The sequence below is a fragment of the Siphateles boraxobius genome, unplaced genomic scaffold (genome assembly GCF_051911475.1).
Source record: "Siphateles boraxobius isolate OS27281-9 unplaced genomic scaffold, OSU_SipBor_1 51, whole genome shotgun sequence".
NCBI lineage: Eukaryota > Metazoa > Chordata > Actinopteri > Cypriniformes > Leuciscidae > Siphateles > Siphateles boraxobius.
The window spans coordinates 2466716-2483406 of NW_027509153.1; the positions used below are offsets into that span (position 1 = coordinate 2466716).

The 16691-nt window shown below is 41.7% G+C and overlaps 14 non-coding genes across 14 annotated transcripts; all 14 read right to left on the minus strand.

Moving 5' to 3' along the window:
- Nucleotides 1-3464: 3464 nt before the first annotated feature.
- trnat-agu (transfer RNA threonine (anticodon AGU)) lies at nucleotides 3465-3538 on the minus strand. Its single transcript has one exon. It is a non-coding gene; the product is annotated as a tRNA-Thr (tRNA).
- Nucleotides 3539-4272: 734 nt separating this feature from the next.
- Nucleotides 4273-4346, minus strand: trnat-ugu (transfer RNA threonine (anticodon UGU)). Its single transcript has one exon. It is a non-coding gene; the product is annotated as a tRNA-Thr (tRNA).
- Nucleotides 4347-4482: 136 nt separating this feature from the next.
- On the minus strand, nucleotides 4483-4571 carry trnar-ucu (transfer RNA arginine (anticodon UCU)). Its single transcript is given in 2 exon segments — nucleotides 4483-4518; nucleotides 4535-4571. It is a non-coding gene; the product is annotated as a tRNA-Arg (tRNA).
- A 139-nt stretch (nucleotides 4572-4710) lies between these two features.
- Nucleotides 4711-4784, minus strand: trnat-ugu (transfer RNA threonine (anticodon UGU)). Its single transcript has one exon. It is a non-coding gene; the product is annotated as a tRNA-Thr (tRNA).
- An 831-nt stretch (nucleotides 4785-5615) lies between these two features.
- trnat-cgu (transfer RNA threonine (anticodon CGU)) lies at nucleotides 5616-5689 on the minus strand. Its single transcript has one exon. It is a non-coding gene; the product is annotated as a tRNA-Thr (tRNA).
- A 730-nt stretch (nucleotides 5690-6419) lies between these two features.
- Nucleotides 6420-6493, minus strand: trnat-agu (transfer RNA threonine (anticodon AGU)). The gene has a single exon. It is a non-coding gene; the product is annotated as a tRNA-Thr (tRNA).
- A 748-nt stretch (nucleotides 6494-7241) lies between these two features.
- Nucleotides 7242-7315, minus strand: trnat-cgu (transfer RNA threonine (anticodon CGU)). The gene has a single exon. It is a non-coding gene; the product is annotated as a tRNA-Thr (tRNA).
- Nucleotides 7316-7451: 136 nt separating this feature from the next.
- On the minus strand, nucleotides 7452-7540 carry trnar-ucu (transfer RNA arginine (anticodon UCU)). The gene is given in 2 exon segments: nucleotides 7452-7487; nucleotides 7504-7540. It is a non-coding gene; the product is annotated as a tRNA-Arg (tRNA).
- A 139-nt stretch (nucleotides 7541-7679) lies between these two features.
- On the minus strand, nucleotides 7680-7753 carry trnat-ugu (transfer RNA threonine (anticodon UGU)). The gene has a single exon. It is a non-coding gene; the product is annotated as a tRNA-Thr (tRNA).
- A 1624-nt stretch (nucleotides 7754-9377) lies between these two features.
- Nucleotides 9378-9451, minus strand: trnat-agu (transfer RNA threonine (anticodon AGU)). Its single transcript has one exon. It is a non-coding gene; the product is annotated as a tRNA-Thr (tRNA).
- A 747-nt stretch (nucleotides 9452-10198) lies between these two features.
- Nucleotides 10199-10272, minus strand: trnat-cgu (transfer RNA threonine (anticodon CGU)). The gene has a single exon. It is a non-coding gene; the product is annotated as a tRNA-Thr (tRNA).
- A 136-nt stretch (nucleotides 10273-10408) lies between these two features.
- trnar-ucu (transfer RNA arginine (anticodon UCU)) lies at nucleotides 10409-10497 on the minus strand. Its single transcript is given in 2 exon segments — nucleotides 10409-10444; nucleotides 10461-10497. It is a non-coding gene; the product is annotated as a tRNA-Arg (tRNA).
- A 139-nt stretch (nucleotides 10498-10636) lies between these two features.
- trnat-agu (transfer RNA threonine (anticodon AGU)) lies at nucleotides 10637-10710 on the minus strand. Its single transcript has one exon. It is a non-coding gene; the product is annotated as a tRNA-Thr (tRNA).
- Nucleotides 10711-16506: 5796 nt separating this feature from the next.
- On the minus strand, nucleotides 16507-16595 carry trnar-ucu (transfer RNA arginine (anticodon UCU)). Its single transcript is given in 2 exon segments — nucleotides 16507-16542; nucleotides 16559-16595. It is a non-coding gene; the product is annotated as a tRNA-Arg (tRNA).
- Nucleotides 16596-16691: the final 96 nt, after the last annotated feature.

Below are 16691 nucleotides of genomic sequence, written 5' to 3' on the forward strand. Positions count from 1 at the left end.
ATTGTGGTTAGGTCTCAGCAGCAAGAGGGAAGTAGAGGTCAGTAAGCTGGGCTGAGTTGAGTGGGGGACGGAGGGGGGTGACTCTGGGACGCCAGAGTCACTGTCGAGCCCTCTTGAGGTGTCGTGGGCTAGTCGACGAAACACTGAGGACGGAAGGTGCCCACTTGAAGACCCTAGAGATGTTCCCTACTCCGCTCAATCCAGAGGGTTGTTATGGGGGACCGCACTGTGGTTGCAGCCGTTGTGTGTGCTGACGCGCAATACACTGTATTAACACCAGACAGAAGATTCACGTCACTAGATGGAAAGAAGCGTAAATGGATGGAGAAGCATAGGTTACTGTAAAGCTACGTCTTAGTTGGTGATTATCTTGGCGAAAGCCGAGTACAAATCAGCATGATGTTTTAACATCTACTCTCGTGTAACGGAAATCATGACAGAATAATTTCATTCTGAGTCAGATTTCCAGTGTTTTGGTAAAGTTAGTGTGTGCAGAGAAAGATGTGTTCTATTTTGAAATGAAGAGTTAGTATATATTTACAGTTTTTTTCAATTGTTTACACGCAATTTTGAAAACCGGGTTCTTTTTTTCAAAATGTAATCACAATTATCCAAACACCACACTCAATTGGCATAATTCCTAGATTGTTTGGAAAATGACACACTTCTGTCAAAACATACACACTTCAGTCAAAAGATATACACATATTTGTGAAAATGCTATTAGTTTTCATTTAACCAACACAGTCCTCAATGATCAGACACTATTGTAACCAGTTTCACACTGTTGTGATAAATAAAAAACACATTTGTAAAAATACTATTTTTAGGAAATAGCATGTGCTAGATTTTTGGCCAGACATTGTTATGTAAGGGATAATTTAGATGAAAAAAAAATTGTGACACACAAACAACATTCTTCATGATTAGTTTGAGATATAGGGAGAATGTACACAAATAGGCCTACTATAAACTTACCAAGCACTGCACAACACTGATTTCTGCAGACTCATATTTCAAGTATTTATTTACAGTATTTCTTACCATAATCAGTTACAGTAATCAACCAACAATGAAATCAATGAAAAATATAAAATCTGTAGACAAATTAAAATTACTGCATGAAGTACATACAGTTTGACTCTGAAGAAAAACTGCTGTAAAAGCAACAAGAATACTGTAACTTCAGTTACAGTATCAACCAGAGATTTGGTTGAACTCTTTGTCCAGCTTCCATCGGTGTCAGTCCATGGTCCCTCTACCTCCTTCACCTCTTCCTCTACCTCCTTCTCCTCTTCCTCTACCTCCTTCTCCTCTTCGAGCCCCCCCTCTTATTCTCACTCTTCTTCTTCTTCTTCTTCTTCTAGCTCCTTCCATTTTTGTTGAAGACAGGTGAACTCACCTGCTGCCTTTTATAGCACTCCTGAGTGATGCGTTTTCAAATTAGCACATGTGTGCTTCCACGCCTGATGGATGGTAAATGGACTGCATTTATATAGCGCTTTCACAGACCGAATGGCCACCAAAGCGCTTTACATAGTTGCCTCACATTCACCCATTCATACACACATTCAAACACCGACGGCGGTGTCAGCCATGCAAGGCGCCACCCAGCTCGTCAGGAGCAGTTGGGTGGCATGGACACCTCGACACTTGGTCAGGTGGAACCGGGGATTGAACCACCAACCTTTCGGTTTGTAGATAACCTACATGAACCACTGAGCCACTGCCGCCCCATAGGTTGTGCATATCCAATTCATTCATTAGTGTGGTCAATGGCAATCCGGGGCTTTGTAATGACAAGGAAGTAACCTCACAATCCTTATCTGTGTCTAAGGTGTGAAAATGTGTGTAGAGCTACTACAAAAGCCTAATGTATCAAATATGATACACAACATTCTATTTAATTTCCGTTTTTTTATTGTTTTTATTTCAGGTGAGCTCATTGGAGTGCAGTATCTGTTCCAGCAGACTGGTCAGGCACTGCAGGACATGAATCCTGACTCTGAGCAGACAGCAGAGCTCATTGAGGACCTCAGTGTGGAGGAGCGAGATGAAGATGAGGGCTTCTGTGACATCAGCGAGGATCACACAATAGCAGATCCGGAGGCTGTTCTGTCACCACCCTCTTCCACACTGACACTGGGTTCTTCCACCCTGGTCACCAGCAGTGCCACACCTGTACTGGGCTCCACATCCCCTTCACTGGTCCCTGACCCCAAACTTGTCCTCACACAGTCTCCTTCATCACCTGGACCCTCAGGGACTGCTGTCACACCTGTTCCCTCTGAAACATCTGTTTCAACTCTCCCCTCAGAGCCAGAGGATGCTGGTCAGGATGATGATGAAGAAGAGACGGTAAATACTACTCCTTTGTATGTCTTTCAAATTAACTAGAATAATTATGATGAATTAACATCCAGTGCTTTAAATCCAGACTTTCCACATATTTTACATTTAAAAGTACAGCCTAAATTCATTTGTAAGCTGCAAATACACATCAAGTCAAGTCATCTTTATTTATTTGGTGCTTTGTAAAATGTCAAGAATGGCGCTCTCTCTGCTTTGTACTATACAGTGCTTTACGGTGATAAACAGGAAAATAACACAATCAGTTATGGAATTATGCATTAGACAGATGTGATGTAATAATTGTATTGCATGTTTGTGTTTTTTAATAGGCTGTTGACTACCAAAATATCCCGGGTTATCAACATGTGGACCAGCTGGCAGAATATCTGGTGGATCTCCGGGACCACACAGCCCTCAGCCTGACCAACCAGGAAGCCAACACCATAATTGCTCTTTGGCAGAACCTGGATGACCGGGACAAGGAACGGGTGGTGTATGACAGTCGATGCCGAAAGAGACTGCTGAGTGGACGCTTCAAGGTCCCGAAGAAGCCCACTCACCCTGGTGTAGAGAGCACCACCAGATGTGTCCTGGGTGCAAGCAGCGCACCTGCTCAGTGGCCTGACTGTTGCCGTCTGCTGGAGACCATCTTCATCAGACTTTGCACTGTCCACGCAAGCCCCAAAAGAAAAGGCAAGGGAGCCCTGTCAAGATTGTCTCTGATCCTGCAAGACTATCGCAGGATAAGGCAGCTTGTACTGGGCAACAGCTTGGTGATGAGAGGAACATCCATGCAGCTGGTGGAGGTTAACCAGAACACCCTGATTCTCCACACACAGGACAGCACAGCCTGACCTTCCAAAGGTGGTATGGCATCCACAAGACATCCACAAGACAAGCCGGTGTGTGAAAAAATGCTCTGGAGTGGGGGCCTTGTATCGATACGTTTTTATTTATTAATTACCCATATGACAAACCCACAACCTTTGAATATCTCCATTCACAATCTAGAAGTCCAATGCGCTATCCATTGCGCCACAGAGCCAAAAAAGACAAGCTTTAAGCTTTCACATCAGAGAAGGTTAAATGACTACTCTTAGAAGCCACAGATTAGGCACTGCTGGGATTCGAACCCAGGATCTCCTGTTTACTAGACAGGCGCTTTGACCAACTAAGCCACAGCGCCAGTTACTGTCACTTGTTCGATGCTTTTGTATACAAAGTCTAAAAGAAGAGAATAGCTGATTACATCATGAATAGGTCCCTTTGAAGTTACAGGATTATTTCCAAAACCTGAAAGGTGTGCAGGCTTCTGTTGAGGGACAAGGGATTATCTCAAGCCATTTATTTCTGGATCGAAACTCTCAGTACTCGTGTCTCAAATGTTTCGGGAACCTCCAGTTACGATACATCTAAATGCTGTTTCAGCTTGGAGAAATGGAAAGCGTGTTTTTTTTTCTTCTTTTTTTCTAGGTAGGTGGCCAACAATAGGTTGTTGCAGCTTTTGGCCTAGGCCAGTGGATTTCAACCTATTCTTATTTAAATAGGTGACTTAAGTTAATTAGTAGAGTACTCTGTGATCTGAGTTGGGTGTGTCCAATAAGGGAAATAAGCAGAACGTGAAGGGTATGCTTCTGAAGTAGTTTGTGGATTCAAGTTTTAAGCATATGTCTGACTCACAGAGACATCAGAGCAAAAGAGGCCACTGACTATTCTGGTGGGACTCACAACCAGGGAATTTCTCCATTCGCATCCTAGAAGTCCAAAGTTCTATCCATTGTACCATAAAATGACACACTTCAGGGAAGTGTTGCATGCGCAGCACTTCTTAGTTTTTCCAGTTTTGTGCAGGTAAACACAGTTCGTCATGCAAAGACTTTCATATGTGAAAAGGTTAAGCACTCCCATATCCTGTGCCAAAGGCACTGCTGGGATTTGAACCCAGGATCTCCTGTTTACAAGACAGGCGCTTTGACCAGCTAAGCCACAGAGCCAGATACTGTGAAATTTGTTGGTAAAACAAGTCTAAAAGAGGTACCACATCAGGAAAACAGCTGATCACGTCATGAACGGGGTCCCTTAGAGGTAAGAGGATTGTTTCCAAAACATCTGAGCAATAGAGGGTATGCACGACTCTGGTGGGACTCAAACCCACAACCTTTGAATATCTCCATTCACAATCTAGAAGTCCAATGCGCTATCCATTGCGCCACAGAGCCACAAAAGACGATCTTTAAGACGCTATTGCATCCACATCACTTCTTAGATTTCCTCATTTTGTGCAGATGCACACTGTTCAGCATGCAAAGATTTACATATGTAAAAGATTAAGTGAGTGGTGCCCACATCCTGTGGCAAAGGCACTGTTGGGATTCGAACCCAGGATCTCCTGTTTACAAGACAGGCGCTTTGACCAACTAAGCCACAGCGCCACTTGCTGAACTCTCTACAATGTGTTGGCATAAAAAGTCTAAAAGAGGTAGCAGGTCAGGAAAATAGCTGATTACATCATGAAAGAGGTTAGGGGATTATTTCCAAAACCCGAGGGGCATGCAGGGCTCTGTTGAAGAAAGAGGGAATATCTGAAACTCTCAATACTTGTGTCTGAAATGTTTTTGGAACCTCCAGTTACAATACATCTAAATTCTGTCTCAGCTGGGAGAAATGGAAAGCAATCTCTGCTATGCTTTCAGCTGATCTGAAAGACAAAATCCAGAAAGATTTTCATGAATTATATATTCATATTTGTAAAGACTGTTTTGAATACATCCAGAGGCTGGATCTCAACAATAGGAAGTAGCAGATTCTGGCCTAAGCCAGTGGTTTTCAAACCATTCTCGAAACCTCCCAGACGCTATACATTTTCGTTATCTTCCTTATTTCAACAGAGTTAATTGAGCTACTTAGTAGAGTACTCAATGATCTGACGTGGGTGTGTCCAATAAGGGAGATGAGCAAAATGTGAAGGGTAGGCTTCTGAAGTAGTTTGTGGACCCCAGTTTTAAACATATGTCTGACTCACAGAGACATCAGAGCAAAAGAGGCCACTGACTATTCTGGTGGGACTCACAACCAGGGAATTTCTCCATTCGCATCCTAGAAGTCCAAAGTTCTATCCATTGTACCATAAAATGACACACTTCAGGGAAGTGTTGCATGCGCAGCACTTCTTAAGTTTTTCCAGTTTTGTGCAGGTAAACACAGTTCGTCATGCAAAGACTTTCATATGTGAAAAGGTTAAGCACTCCCATATCCTGTGCCAAAGGCACTGCTGGGATTTGAACCCAGGATCTCCTGTTTACGAGACAGGCGCTTTGACCAGCTAAGCCACAGCGCCAGGTACTGTGAGATTTGTTGGTAAAACAAGTCTAAAAGAGGTAGCACATCAGGAAAACAGCTGATCACGTCATGAAAGAGGTCCCTTAGAGGTAAGAGGATTGTTTCCAAAACACGAGGGCCTTTCACGCCTCAAGGGAATGTCTGAACTCATTTAATTTTGGCTCTACACTCTCGATAGTCATGCCTAAAATGTTTCCCGAGCCTTCTTCTGATATGAAATGCCAAATCCAGAAAGTTATCCATGTATTATTCTTCATATATGTAAAGACTTTGTTTGTACAAATATCCATAGGCTTGACCATATCAATAGGTAGTAGCAGATTTCAGGCCTAAGCCAGGAGCTTGCAAACCATTCTTGAAGCGCATCTGCACCACATATATATATATATATTTTTTATTATCTCTCTCATTTAATACAGGTGAATCAAATAATTGATTGATAATTAACGTACTCGACGATCTGACTTGGGTGTGCTCAATAAGGAAAAGAAGAAAAATGTGTTGCGTTGGCTTCTGAAAAAGTTGGAAAACCCCAGCTTTAAGCAAATGTCAGTCTGGTAAAGACGTCTGTGCAAAGGGACACCATTCGTGACTCTGGTGGGACCCAAAAAACGACAACCTTTTTAAAACCTTCATTTGCACCCGAGAAGTCCAGATTGTCTTTCCTGCCAAGACTTTCACGTCAGAGAAGGAGAAGGTTAAATGACTACTCTTAGAAGCCACAGATTAGGCACTGCTGGGATTCAAACCCAGGATCTCCTGTTTACTAGACAGGCGCTTTGACCAACTAAGCCACAGCGCCAGTTACTGTCACTGGTTCGATGCTTTTGTATACAAAGTCTAAAAGAGGTAGCATGTCAGGAGAATAGCTGATTACATCATGAATAGGTCCCTTTGAAGTTGCAGGATTATTTCCAAAACCTGAAATGTGTGCAGGCTTCTGTTGAGGGACAAGGGAATATCTCAAGCCATTTATTTCTGGATCGAAACTCTCAGTACTCGTGTCTCAAATGTTTCGGGAACCTCCAGTTACGATACATCTAAATGCTGTTTCAGCTTGGAGAAATGGAAAAAGTGTTTTTTTTTTCTTCTTTTTCTTCTAGGTAGGTGGCCAACAATAGGTTGTTGCAGATTTTGGCCTAGGCCAGTGGATTTCAACCTATTCTTATTTAAATAGGTGACTTAAGTTAATTAGTAGAGTACTCTGTGATCTGAGTTGGGTGTGTCCAAAGAGGGAAATAAGCAGAACGTGAAGGGTATGCTTCTGAAGTAGTTTGTGGATTCAAGTTTTAAGCATATGTCTGACTCACAGAGACATCAGAGCAAAAGAGGCCACTGACTATTCTGGTGGGACTCACAACCAGGGAATTTCTCCATTCGCATCCTAGAAGTCCAAAGTTGTATCCATTGTACCATAAAATGACACACTTCAGGGAAGTGTTGCATGCGCAGCACTTCTTAGTTTTTCCAGTTTTGTGCAGGTAAACACAGTTCGTCATGCAAAGACTTTCATATGTGAAAAGGTTAAGCACTCCCATATCCTGTGCCCAAGGCACTGCTGGGATTTGAACCCAGGATCTCCTGTTTACGAGACAGGCGCTTTGACCAGCTAAGCCACAGCGCCAGATACTGTGAAATTTGTTGGTAAAACAAGTCTAAAAGAGGTACCACATCAGAAAAACAGCTGATCACGTCATGAACGAGTTCCCTTAGAGGTAAGAGGATTGTTTCCAAAACATCTGAGCAATAGAGGGTATGCACGACTCTGGTGGGACTCGAACCCACAACCTTTGAATATCTCCATTCACAATCTAGAAGTCCAATGCGCTATCCATTGCGCCACAGAGCCACAAAAGACAAACTTTAAGACGCTATTGCATGCACATCACTTCTTAGATTTCCACATTTTGTGCAGATGCACACTGTTCAGCATGCAAAGATTTACATATGTAAAAGATTAAGTGAGTGGTGCCCACATCCTGTGGCATAGGCACTGCTGGGATTCGAACCCAGGATCTCCTGTTTACAAGACAGGCGCTTTGACCAACTAAGCCACAGCGTCACTTGCTGAACCTTCTACAATGTGTTGCTATAAAAAGTCTAAAAGAGGTAGCAGGTCAGGAAAATAGCTGATTACATCATGAAAGAGGTTAGGGGATTATTTCCAAAACCCGAGGGGCATTCAGGGCTCTGTTGAAGAAAGAGGGAATATCTGAAACTCTCAATACGTGTTTCTGAAAGGTTTTTGGAACCTCCAGTTACAATACATCTAAACTCTGTCTCAGCTAGGAGAAATGGAAAGCAATCTCTGCTATGCTTTCAGCTGATCTGAAAGACAAAATCCAGAAAGCTTTTCATGAATTATATATTCATATTTGTAAAGACTGTTTTGAATACATCCAGAGGCTGGATCTCAACAATAGGAAGTAGCAGATTCTGGCCTAAGCCAGTGGTTTTCAAAACATTCTCGAAACCTCCCAGACGCTATACATTTTCGTTATTTACCTTATTTCAAAAGGGTTAATTGAGCTACTTAGTAGAGTACTCTATGATCTGACGTGGGTGTGTCCAATAAGGGAGATGAGCAGAATGTGAAGGGTAGGCTTCTGAAGTAGTTTGTGGACCCCAGTTTTAAACATATGTCTGACTCACAGAGACATCAGAGCAAAAGAGGCCACTGACTATTCTGGTGGGACTCAAAACCACAACCAGGGAATTTCTCCATTCGCATCCCAGAAGTCCAAAGTTCTATCCATTGTACCATAAAATGACACACTTCAGGGAAGTGTTGCATGCGCAGCACTTCTTAGTTTTTCCAGTTTTGTGCAGGTAAACACAGTTCGTCATGCAAAGACTTTCATATGTGAAAAGGTTAAGCACTCCCATATCCTGTGCCAAAGGCACTGCTGGGATTTGAACCCAGGATCTCCTGTTTACGAGACAGGCGCTTTGACCAGCTAAGCCACAGATCAGTGAAATTTGTTGGTAAAACAAGTCTAAAAGAGGTAGCACATCAGGAAAACAGCTGATCACGTCATGAAAGAGGTCCCTTAGAGGTAAGAGGTTTGTTTCCAACACACGAGGGCCTTTCACGCCTCAAGGGAATGTCTGAACTCATTTAATTTTGGCTCTACACTCTCGATAGTCATGCCTAAAATGTTTCCTGAGCCTTCTTCTGATATGAAATGGCAAAATCCAGAAAGTTATCCATGTATTATTCTTCATATATGTAAAGACTTTGTTTGTACAAATATCCATAGGCTTGACCATATCAATAGGTAGTAGCAGATTTCAGGCCTAAGCCAGGAGCTTGCAAACCATTCTTGAAGCGCATCTGCACAACATATATATATATTTTTTATTATCTCTCTCATTTAATACAGGTGAATCAAATAATTGATTGATAAGTAACGTACTCGACGATCTGACTTGGGTGTGCTCAATAAGGAAAAGAAGAAAAATGTGTTGCGTAGGCTTCTGAAAAAGTTGGAAAACCCCAGCTTTAAGCAAATGTCAGTCTGGTAAAGACGTCTGTGCAAAGGGACACCATTCGTGACTCTGGTGGGACCCAAAAAACGACAACCTTTTTAAAACCTTCATTTGCAACCGAGAAGTCCAGATTGTCTTTCCTGCCAAGACTTTCACGTCAGAGAAGGTTAAATGACTACTCTTAGAAGCCACAGATTAGGCACTGCTGGGATTCGAACCCAGGATCTCCTGTTTACTAGACAGGCGCTTTGACCAACTAAGCCACAGCGCCAGTTACTGTCACTGGTTCGATGCTTTTGTATACAAAGTCTAAAAGAGGTAGCATGTCAGGAGAATAGCTGATTACATCATGAATAGGTCCCTTTGAAGTTACAGGATTATTTCCAAAACCTGAAATGTGTGCAGGCTTCTGTTGAGGGACAAGGGAATATCTCAAGCCATTTATTTCTGGATCGAAACTCTCAGTACTCGTGTCTCAAATGTTTCGGGAACCTCCAGTTACGATACATCTAAATGCTGTTTCAGCTTGGAGAAATGGAAAGCGTGTTTTTTTTTCTTCTTTTTCTTCTAGGTAGGTGGCCAACAATAGGTTGTTGCAGATTTTGGCCTAGGCCAGTGGATTTCAACCTATTCTTATTTAAATAGGTGACTTAAGTTAATTAGTAGAGTACTCTGTGATCTGAGTTGGGTGTGTCCAATAAGGGAAATAAGCAGAACGTGAAGGGTATGCTTCTGAAGTAGTTTGTGGATTCAAGTTTTAAGCATATGTCTGACTCACAGAGACATCAGAGCAAAAGAGGCCACTGACTATTCTGGTGGGACTCACAACCAGGGAATTTCTCCATTTGCATCCTAGAAATCCAAAGTTGTATCCATTGTACCATAAAATGACACACTTCAGGGAAGTGTTGCATGCACAGCACTTCTTAGTTTTTCCAGTTTTGTGCAGGTAAACACAGTTTGTCATGCAAAGACTTTCATATGTGAAAAGGTTAAGCACTCCCATATCCTGTGCCAAAGGCACTGCTGGGATTTGAACCCAGGATCTCCTGTTTACGAGACAGGCGCTTTGACCAGCTAAGCCACAGCGCCAGATACTGTGAAATTTGTTGGTAAAACAAGTCTAAAAGAGGTACCACATCAGGAAAACAGCTGATCACGTCATGAACGAGGTCCCTTAGAGGTAAGAGGATTGTTTCCAAAACATCTGAGCAATAGAGGGTATGCACGACTCTGGTGGGACTCGAACCCACAACCTTTGAATATCTCCATTCACAATCTAGAAGTCCAATGCGCTATCCATTGCGCCACAGAGCCACAAAAGACAAACTTTAAGACACTATTGCATGGACATCACTTCTTAGATTTCCACATTTTGCGCAGATGCACACTGTTCAGCATGCAAAGATTTACATATGTAAAAGATTAAGTGAGCGGTGCCCACATCCTGTGGCATAGGCACTGCTGGGATTCGAATCCATGATCTCCTGTTTACTAGACAGGCGCTTTGACCAACTAAGCAACAGCGCCAGTTACTGTCGCTGGTTCGATGCTTTTGTATACAAAGTCTAAAAGAGGTAGCATGTCAGGAGAATAGCTGATTACATCATGAATAGGTCCCTTTGAAGTTACAGGATTATTTCCAAAACCTGAAAGGTGTGCAGGCTTCTGTTGAGGGATAAGGGTGTTGTGAACTTTTTCTTTGTAGAAAAGTTAGAAGCTCAGACCAGGAGACGGTGGAAGTTTTCCAAGCAGAAGTTCTTTATTGCTTGTCGGTAGCTGCAGTCATTCCAACATCGTCTAAATTAAAGTAACTTTACATGGTATATTATAGGCATTTTAAGAGGAGGGACTTCTGGAGGTGGAGACAAATTCAAACAAAGCATGCAAATGTAGTACGAACACACCCTACTCTGAGGGCATTACCAATCCAATGGAATCAGGATAACTATTCAAATGCTGATAGTGGCCAGGAACTCTGGTTCCAAGAGCCATCCCAGAGCCATTAAAGAAAGTCTCAGTGATCAGACTCATTTAACTTACAATGGAGAAAACAGGATTTGCCAGATTCTCTTGCTGGAAACTGTTTCACAGCTGATATCATTTACCATCCTAACCTGAAATTCTAACTTCAACAAACAGAACTTTCTCAGTTTATATATGATAGTATTAGAAGTTAGATTAAACCTTTTAATAAACTTGTATTCCTTCAATTCCCCCTTTGGGAGTTCTAAATTACTCCCACACTATATACAAATTTAAACAATTAAAAATTCATTCTTGCAACTTGTGATAGTTACAGGCACATAAGGCATGTTCTGTGTTTGTTTTTCTGTAATTGCATGTTGACACATAAACAAAACATGCAATTAGGGTCCGTGAGTCTTTTCTGGTTGGAACTGTGATTTTCTCGTGATCAATCAAGTTTCTGAACCATGAAGAATTATCTTCAGTCATCTTGGTGTAATTTTGCTGAAAGATCAAGAATGTCTTGTTGGACCACCATGTTTGTGCACAAGTGAGTCCTGGAATGCAGTCATCTTCGGATGTGACATGCACACTTTCTTTCCAGCAAACAAGGCATTTGTGACATATTCATCAGCTCTAAGAATATGTTGTTTCTGGAGTCCGGACTTTGTGCGATCTTCATGATGTGTAGTAGTAGGACAATCTTGATCATGTCGATGTATGACTGAAGGTTTCGTAGTCTCTGCGTTGTGTATTTATTTTTTCTTTTTCTTTTCTCTATCCTTTTGTGATAGTTGGCTCGGGAGTGGGTCTAGTTGTTTCTTGAGGTTATGTCTTCATACGCAGACGAGGAGGTCGGTGCATATGGGTCTCGGTTCAGCCATCAAGTGTTATCTGCACAGAGGAAGAGAGAAAACAAAAGACAGGAGAGCAGTATTTGTTCAAACACTAGGGTTGTAAACTTTTCCGAGTCTGCTATTGTTGTTCCTTCTTCCCTATTTCTTAATTATGACACCTAAAGAACGCAGTGAGATGAGGATGGATTAATGGATGGGAAGGCCTATGAGGGATTCTTCACCGAAGGGTTGGCCCCCCGACGCCTGTTGCAATCGGTTCTTTCCTCGGCTCCCCACTGGTTTGTGTCCTATGCTATCCCTGTTGGAGCAGGAACAACCTTACAGTGTGACACATGAGTCCAGGTTTTCTTTCCCTGACATAATACTGCAGCAGCTGTAATCAACATCACTTGATATGGTCCGTGCCACTTAGGCTCTAATGGCTTGTTTTTGAATGACTTTATCATAACCCATTGACCTGGGATGATAGTGTGTCCACCTTCTGGTGGAGTCTGCCAACACGACTCAACTCTCTCTCTGGCACTCTGTACTGCCTTTGTGAGGTTTTCACAGTAAGTGATCAGGGCATCTGAGGCAATGTGTACATCAGCATTTCTAAGATCAATCACACCTGGCATCTGCATTGGGCGTCCAGTAATAATCTCATGAGGGCTCAGTCCTACTGATCTGTTAGGTGAGGCTCTTATACTACACAGTACTGCTGGCAACGCTTCAACCCATGGTACTCCTTCCTGATGCATTTTGCTTAGCCTGATTTTGATTGTTCTGTTTGCACGTTCAACCTGACACCAAAATCATTAATTACCCCAAAAGCATATCTGGAATCTGTGTAGATATTAGCAACCGATCCTGAAGCTAGCGTGCATGCTCTTGTTAGGGCTACTAGTTCTGCAGCTTGAGCTGAAAAATGATCTGGAAGACGTCCTGAAGCTAACACTTCCGTGGTGGACGTTACTGCATAACCTGCTCGTCTGTTACCTTTTTCTTTTACTTCACTCATAGGTGTATATGTAAGCGTAACACAATCGTGAGTAATTTCTCCTTCATCCTCTAACAAAACTTCAGTCATAGCAGACAGCATACATGAGGACGGATTTGTGACAGGTGCACGCTGTAAGACAATATTTGGCATTATTGTGGACACTGCATGAGGGCTTTTTTTACGTTTACAGTCTGACCTAACACACTTAATGATGAAAGGTCTGTGCTGTAAAATAACATTTAAGGCTGTGAGTCTACTTAACTTGGTGTTCCCCAAAGGAAGGGTGAGACAGTCACTTTCCTTTTGTTCTATTAAACAAAAATAAGTCTTTCATCTTTGTTTGAAGTTACTGGGGAAATTAAGCACTCACAGCCCAAATGGTTAACACATCAACAAGCTGCCCAACGAGTTTAATGACGAGGGGACGGGCTGCTTCAGAGTAGCAAGCAGACTGAGTAGGAGCTGAGTAACATTGTTAACTTGTTTAAAGTTCTTTTTGTTTTTCCTACACTCCTTTCCCCAATGTCCATGTTTACCACAGTAATAACAACTGCTGCCCTCTCTCTTAGGACATTTGCGTTTCTGTTGATTCTCTGTGTTGACCTTAAAGGATGCTGCTGCAATTTTTACTCTTGCCTTGACATCAGAATCTGTTTCCCAAGTAGTTAACCTCTCCAAGTTGTTTTGTATGGTTCTAGTGGACCATGTTAAGTCTAAGAAAGGCAATGCTTTTCTATGTTCTGACAACAGACCATCAAACCATGTGCGAACTAGGGGACCATTATCTTCTAACACCTTCTCTGAAGTGTCAGCTATACCACTGTACGCTGCTGCTGACTGGCAAAATCTTTGAGTGTACTCACTAACAGTTTCACCCTTCTTCTGTAAACAACTAGTGATCTTCGACCAGTCAATTTTGGGTCCAACAATGTTCTTCAACGCTTTCAGAACTCCCTCTCTCAATTCATCTTTTCTGGCATGTTGTAGTTCAGAAGTAACAGCAGACTCAAAACTGTTGAATTCAGATTCAGTTAGAATTTGTGACATCAGCTGTGTGACTTCTGCCAACGACATGTCGTAAAGACGCATTTTACTGATCAATGCCCTTCTAAATTCAGAAAAATCTGTGCGTACTGAAGGTAAGCTTTGGGATAGTCTTTCTATGTCTCTAGGTCCGAGTGCTTTGGCAACAGTTTGGTTTTGGACAACAGAAGAGTTGGGAGGAACACTTTCAGTTCCCTCAATTCCCTGAGATCTTCTTGCAACACATACCTTTACTGAATCTACAGGCTTATCAGTCAGGATAAGTTTCATCTGACTGTTGGTCTTCTGAGTCACATTTGGTTGAGGCCTTGTTATGGCCCACCTTAGTGTGCATTTGTTTGTTCTGTTCTTTTAATTTATCAATACACCTAGTTTGTTCTTGTGCAATGGATAAGCTATATTCTCTATGGCAACAGATTATGCCTTTCATGTTTTTCTTTCTGATACATGCACCTAACACCTTCTTGCATTCTTCAATAGACCAAACTTTGTCTGGATCAATACCAAATTTCTTTGTCAAATCCAATCTAACTGACTCAGTCATTATGGAATCCATTTTCTCTCCTAACAATGACTTGAACTCACTGTCTGTCCATAAAGGGCTAGCTAGTCAATTTTTCTCAGTTGATGGAACTAGCCTAGCATTTCTTCTAACCATTTTGTGGATTTCTTTTGTTGCCACACAATCAAAAAATAAACTTCTCTGATCAACAGAGGGTATACTTAACACAGATCAAATCTTGTTAAACTTCCTTGTTACCAACACATCACAAACTATTAGCATGTTACGCTAATCTTCCCTAAAAGAAAAATGCAAAGGATCTTTCACCTTCTTAACTTTTAGAGGATAAAACAAACAAAAACACTAAATCTTCTCTGATCAAAAGAGGCTACACTCGATAACACAGTTAACCTTCCTTACCCAGAGCAAAGGGTAACACAGAAAATATTAGCACGTTACGCTAATCTTCTCTAAAAGGAAATGCAAAGGATCTTTCACCTTCCTAACTTTAAGAGGATAAACACATCCCTGTTTGAACAGAGGTTCACCAATATTGACACGTAATGTTAACCTTCCCTAACTTTAGAGGATACCTTCTCTAGCAATGTAGAGGCTATACTTTCATCTTTAAAATAAACTTTTAAAGGGTAACTTTGTTAGCCAGACACTGCAGCTGTCTGATAACTGTTCTCTGACGGCGCAGAGATTTGTACTGGTCTTCAGTGGTTCTTTGAATAGAGTGAAACTCACTAAATCGTTGTTTGTACGGAAAGGATTCCGTCTGGAACTCAGCCAAAAAAAGTTTGTTCTTTGTTGAGCTTTGAAGTTTCAGGAGTCAGTTCTGGAACTCAGTCTTTGTTGAGTGGAGATTTCAGTTCTGGAACTCAGTCTTTGTTGAGTGGAGATTTCAGTTCTGGAACTCAGTCTTTGTTGAGTGGAGATTTCAGTTCTGTATTCAGGTAAGATTCTCTCTGGAATGCAGTCAGATCTTTGAGCTTGAATTCCAATCTGGATTCAGGTGAAGTTAATTATATCCGGGTCACGGCACCATCTGTAGTGATCTTTTTCTTTGTAGAAAAGTTAGAAGCTCAGACCAGGAGAGGGTGGAAGTTTTCCAAGCAGAAGTTCTTTATTGCTTGTCGGTAGCTGCAGTCATTCCAACATCGTCTAAATTAAAGTAACTTTACATGGTATATTATAGGCATTTTAAGAGGAGGGACTTCTGGAGGTGGAGATAAATTCAAACAAAGCATGCAAATGTAGTACGAACACACCCTACTCTGAGGGCATTACCAATCCAATGGAATCAGCATAACTATTCAAATGCTGATAGTGGCCAGGAACTCTGGTTCCAAGAGCCATCTCAGAGCCATTAAAGAAAGTCTCAGTGATCAGACTCATTTAACTTACAATGGAGAAAACAGGATTTGCCAGATTCTCTTGCTGGAAACTGTTTCACAGCTGATATCATTTACCATCCTAACCTGAAATGCTAACTTCAACAAACAGAACTTTCTCAGTTTATATATGATAGTATTAGAAGTTAGATTAAACCTTTTAATAAACTTGTATTCCTTCAAGGGACCAGGGAATATCTCAAGCCATTTATTTCTGGATCGAAACTCTCAGTACTCGTGTCTCAAATGTTTCGGGAACCTCTAGTTACGATACATCTAAATGCTGTTTCAGCTTGGAGAAATGGAAAGCGTGTTTTTTTTTCTTCTTTTTTTTCTAGGTAGGTGGCCAACAATAGGTTGTTGCAGATTTTGGCCTAGGCCAGTGGATTTCAACCTATTCTTATTTAAATAGGTGACTTAAGTTAATTAGTAGAGTACTCTGTGATCTGAGTTGGGTGTGTCCAATAAGGGAAATAAGCAGAACGTGAAGGGTATGCTTCTGAAGTAGTTTGTGGATTCAAGTTTTAAGCATATGCTTGTCCAACACAAAGACATCTGAGCAAAAGAGGGTATGCACGACTCTGGTGGGACTCGAACCCACAACCTTTGAATATCTCCATTCACAATCTAGAAGTCCAATGCGCTATCCATTGCGCCACAGAGCCACAAATGACAAGCTTTAAGACGCTATTGCATGCACATCACTTCTTAGATTTCCACAGTTTGTGCAGATGCACACTGTTCAGCATGCAAAGATTTAC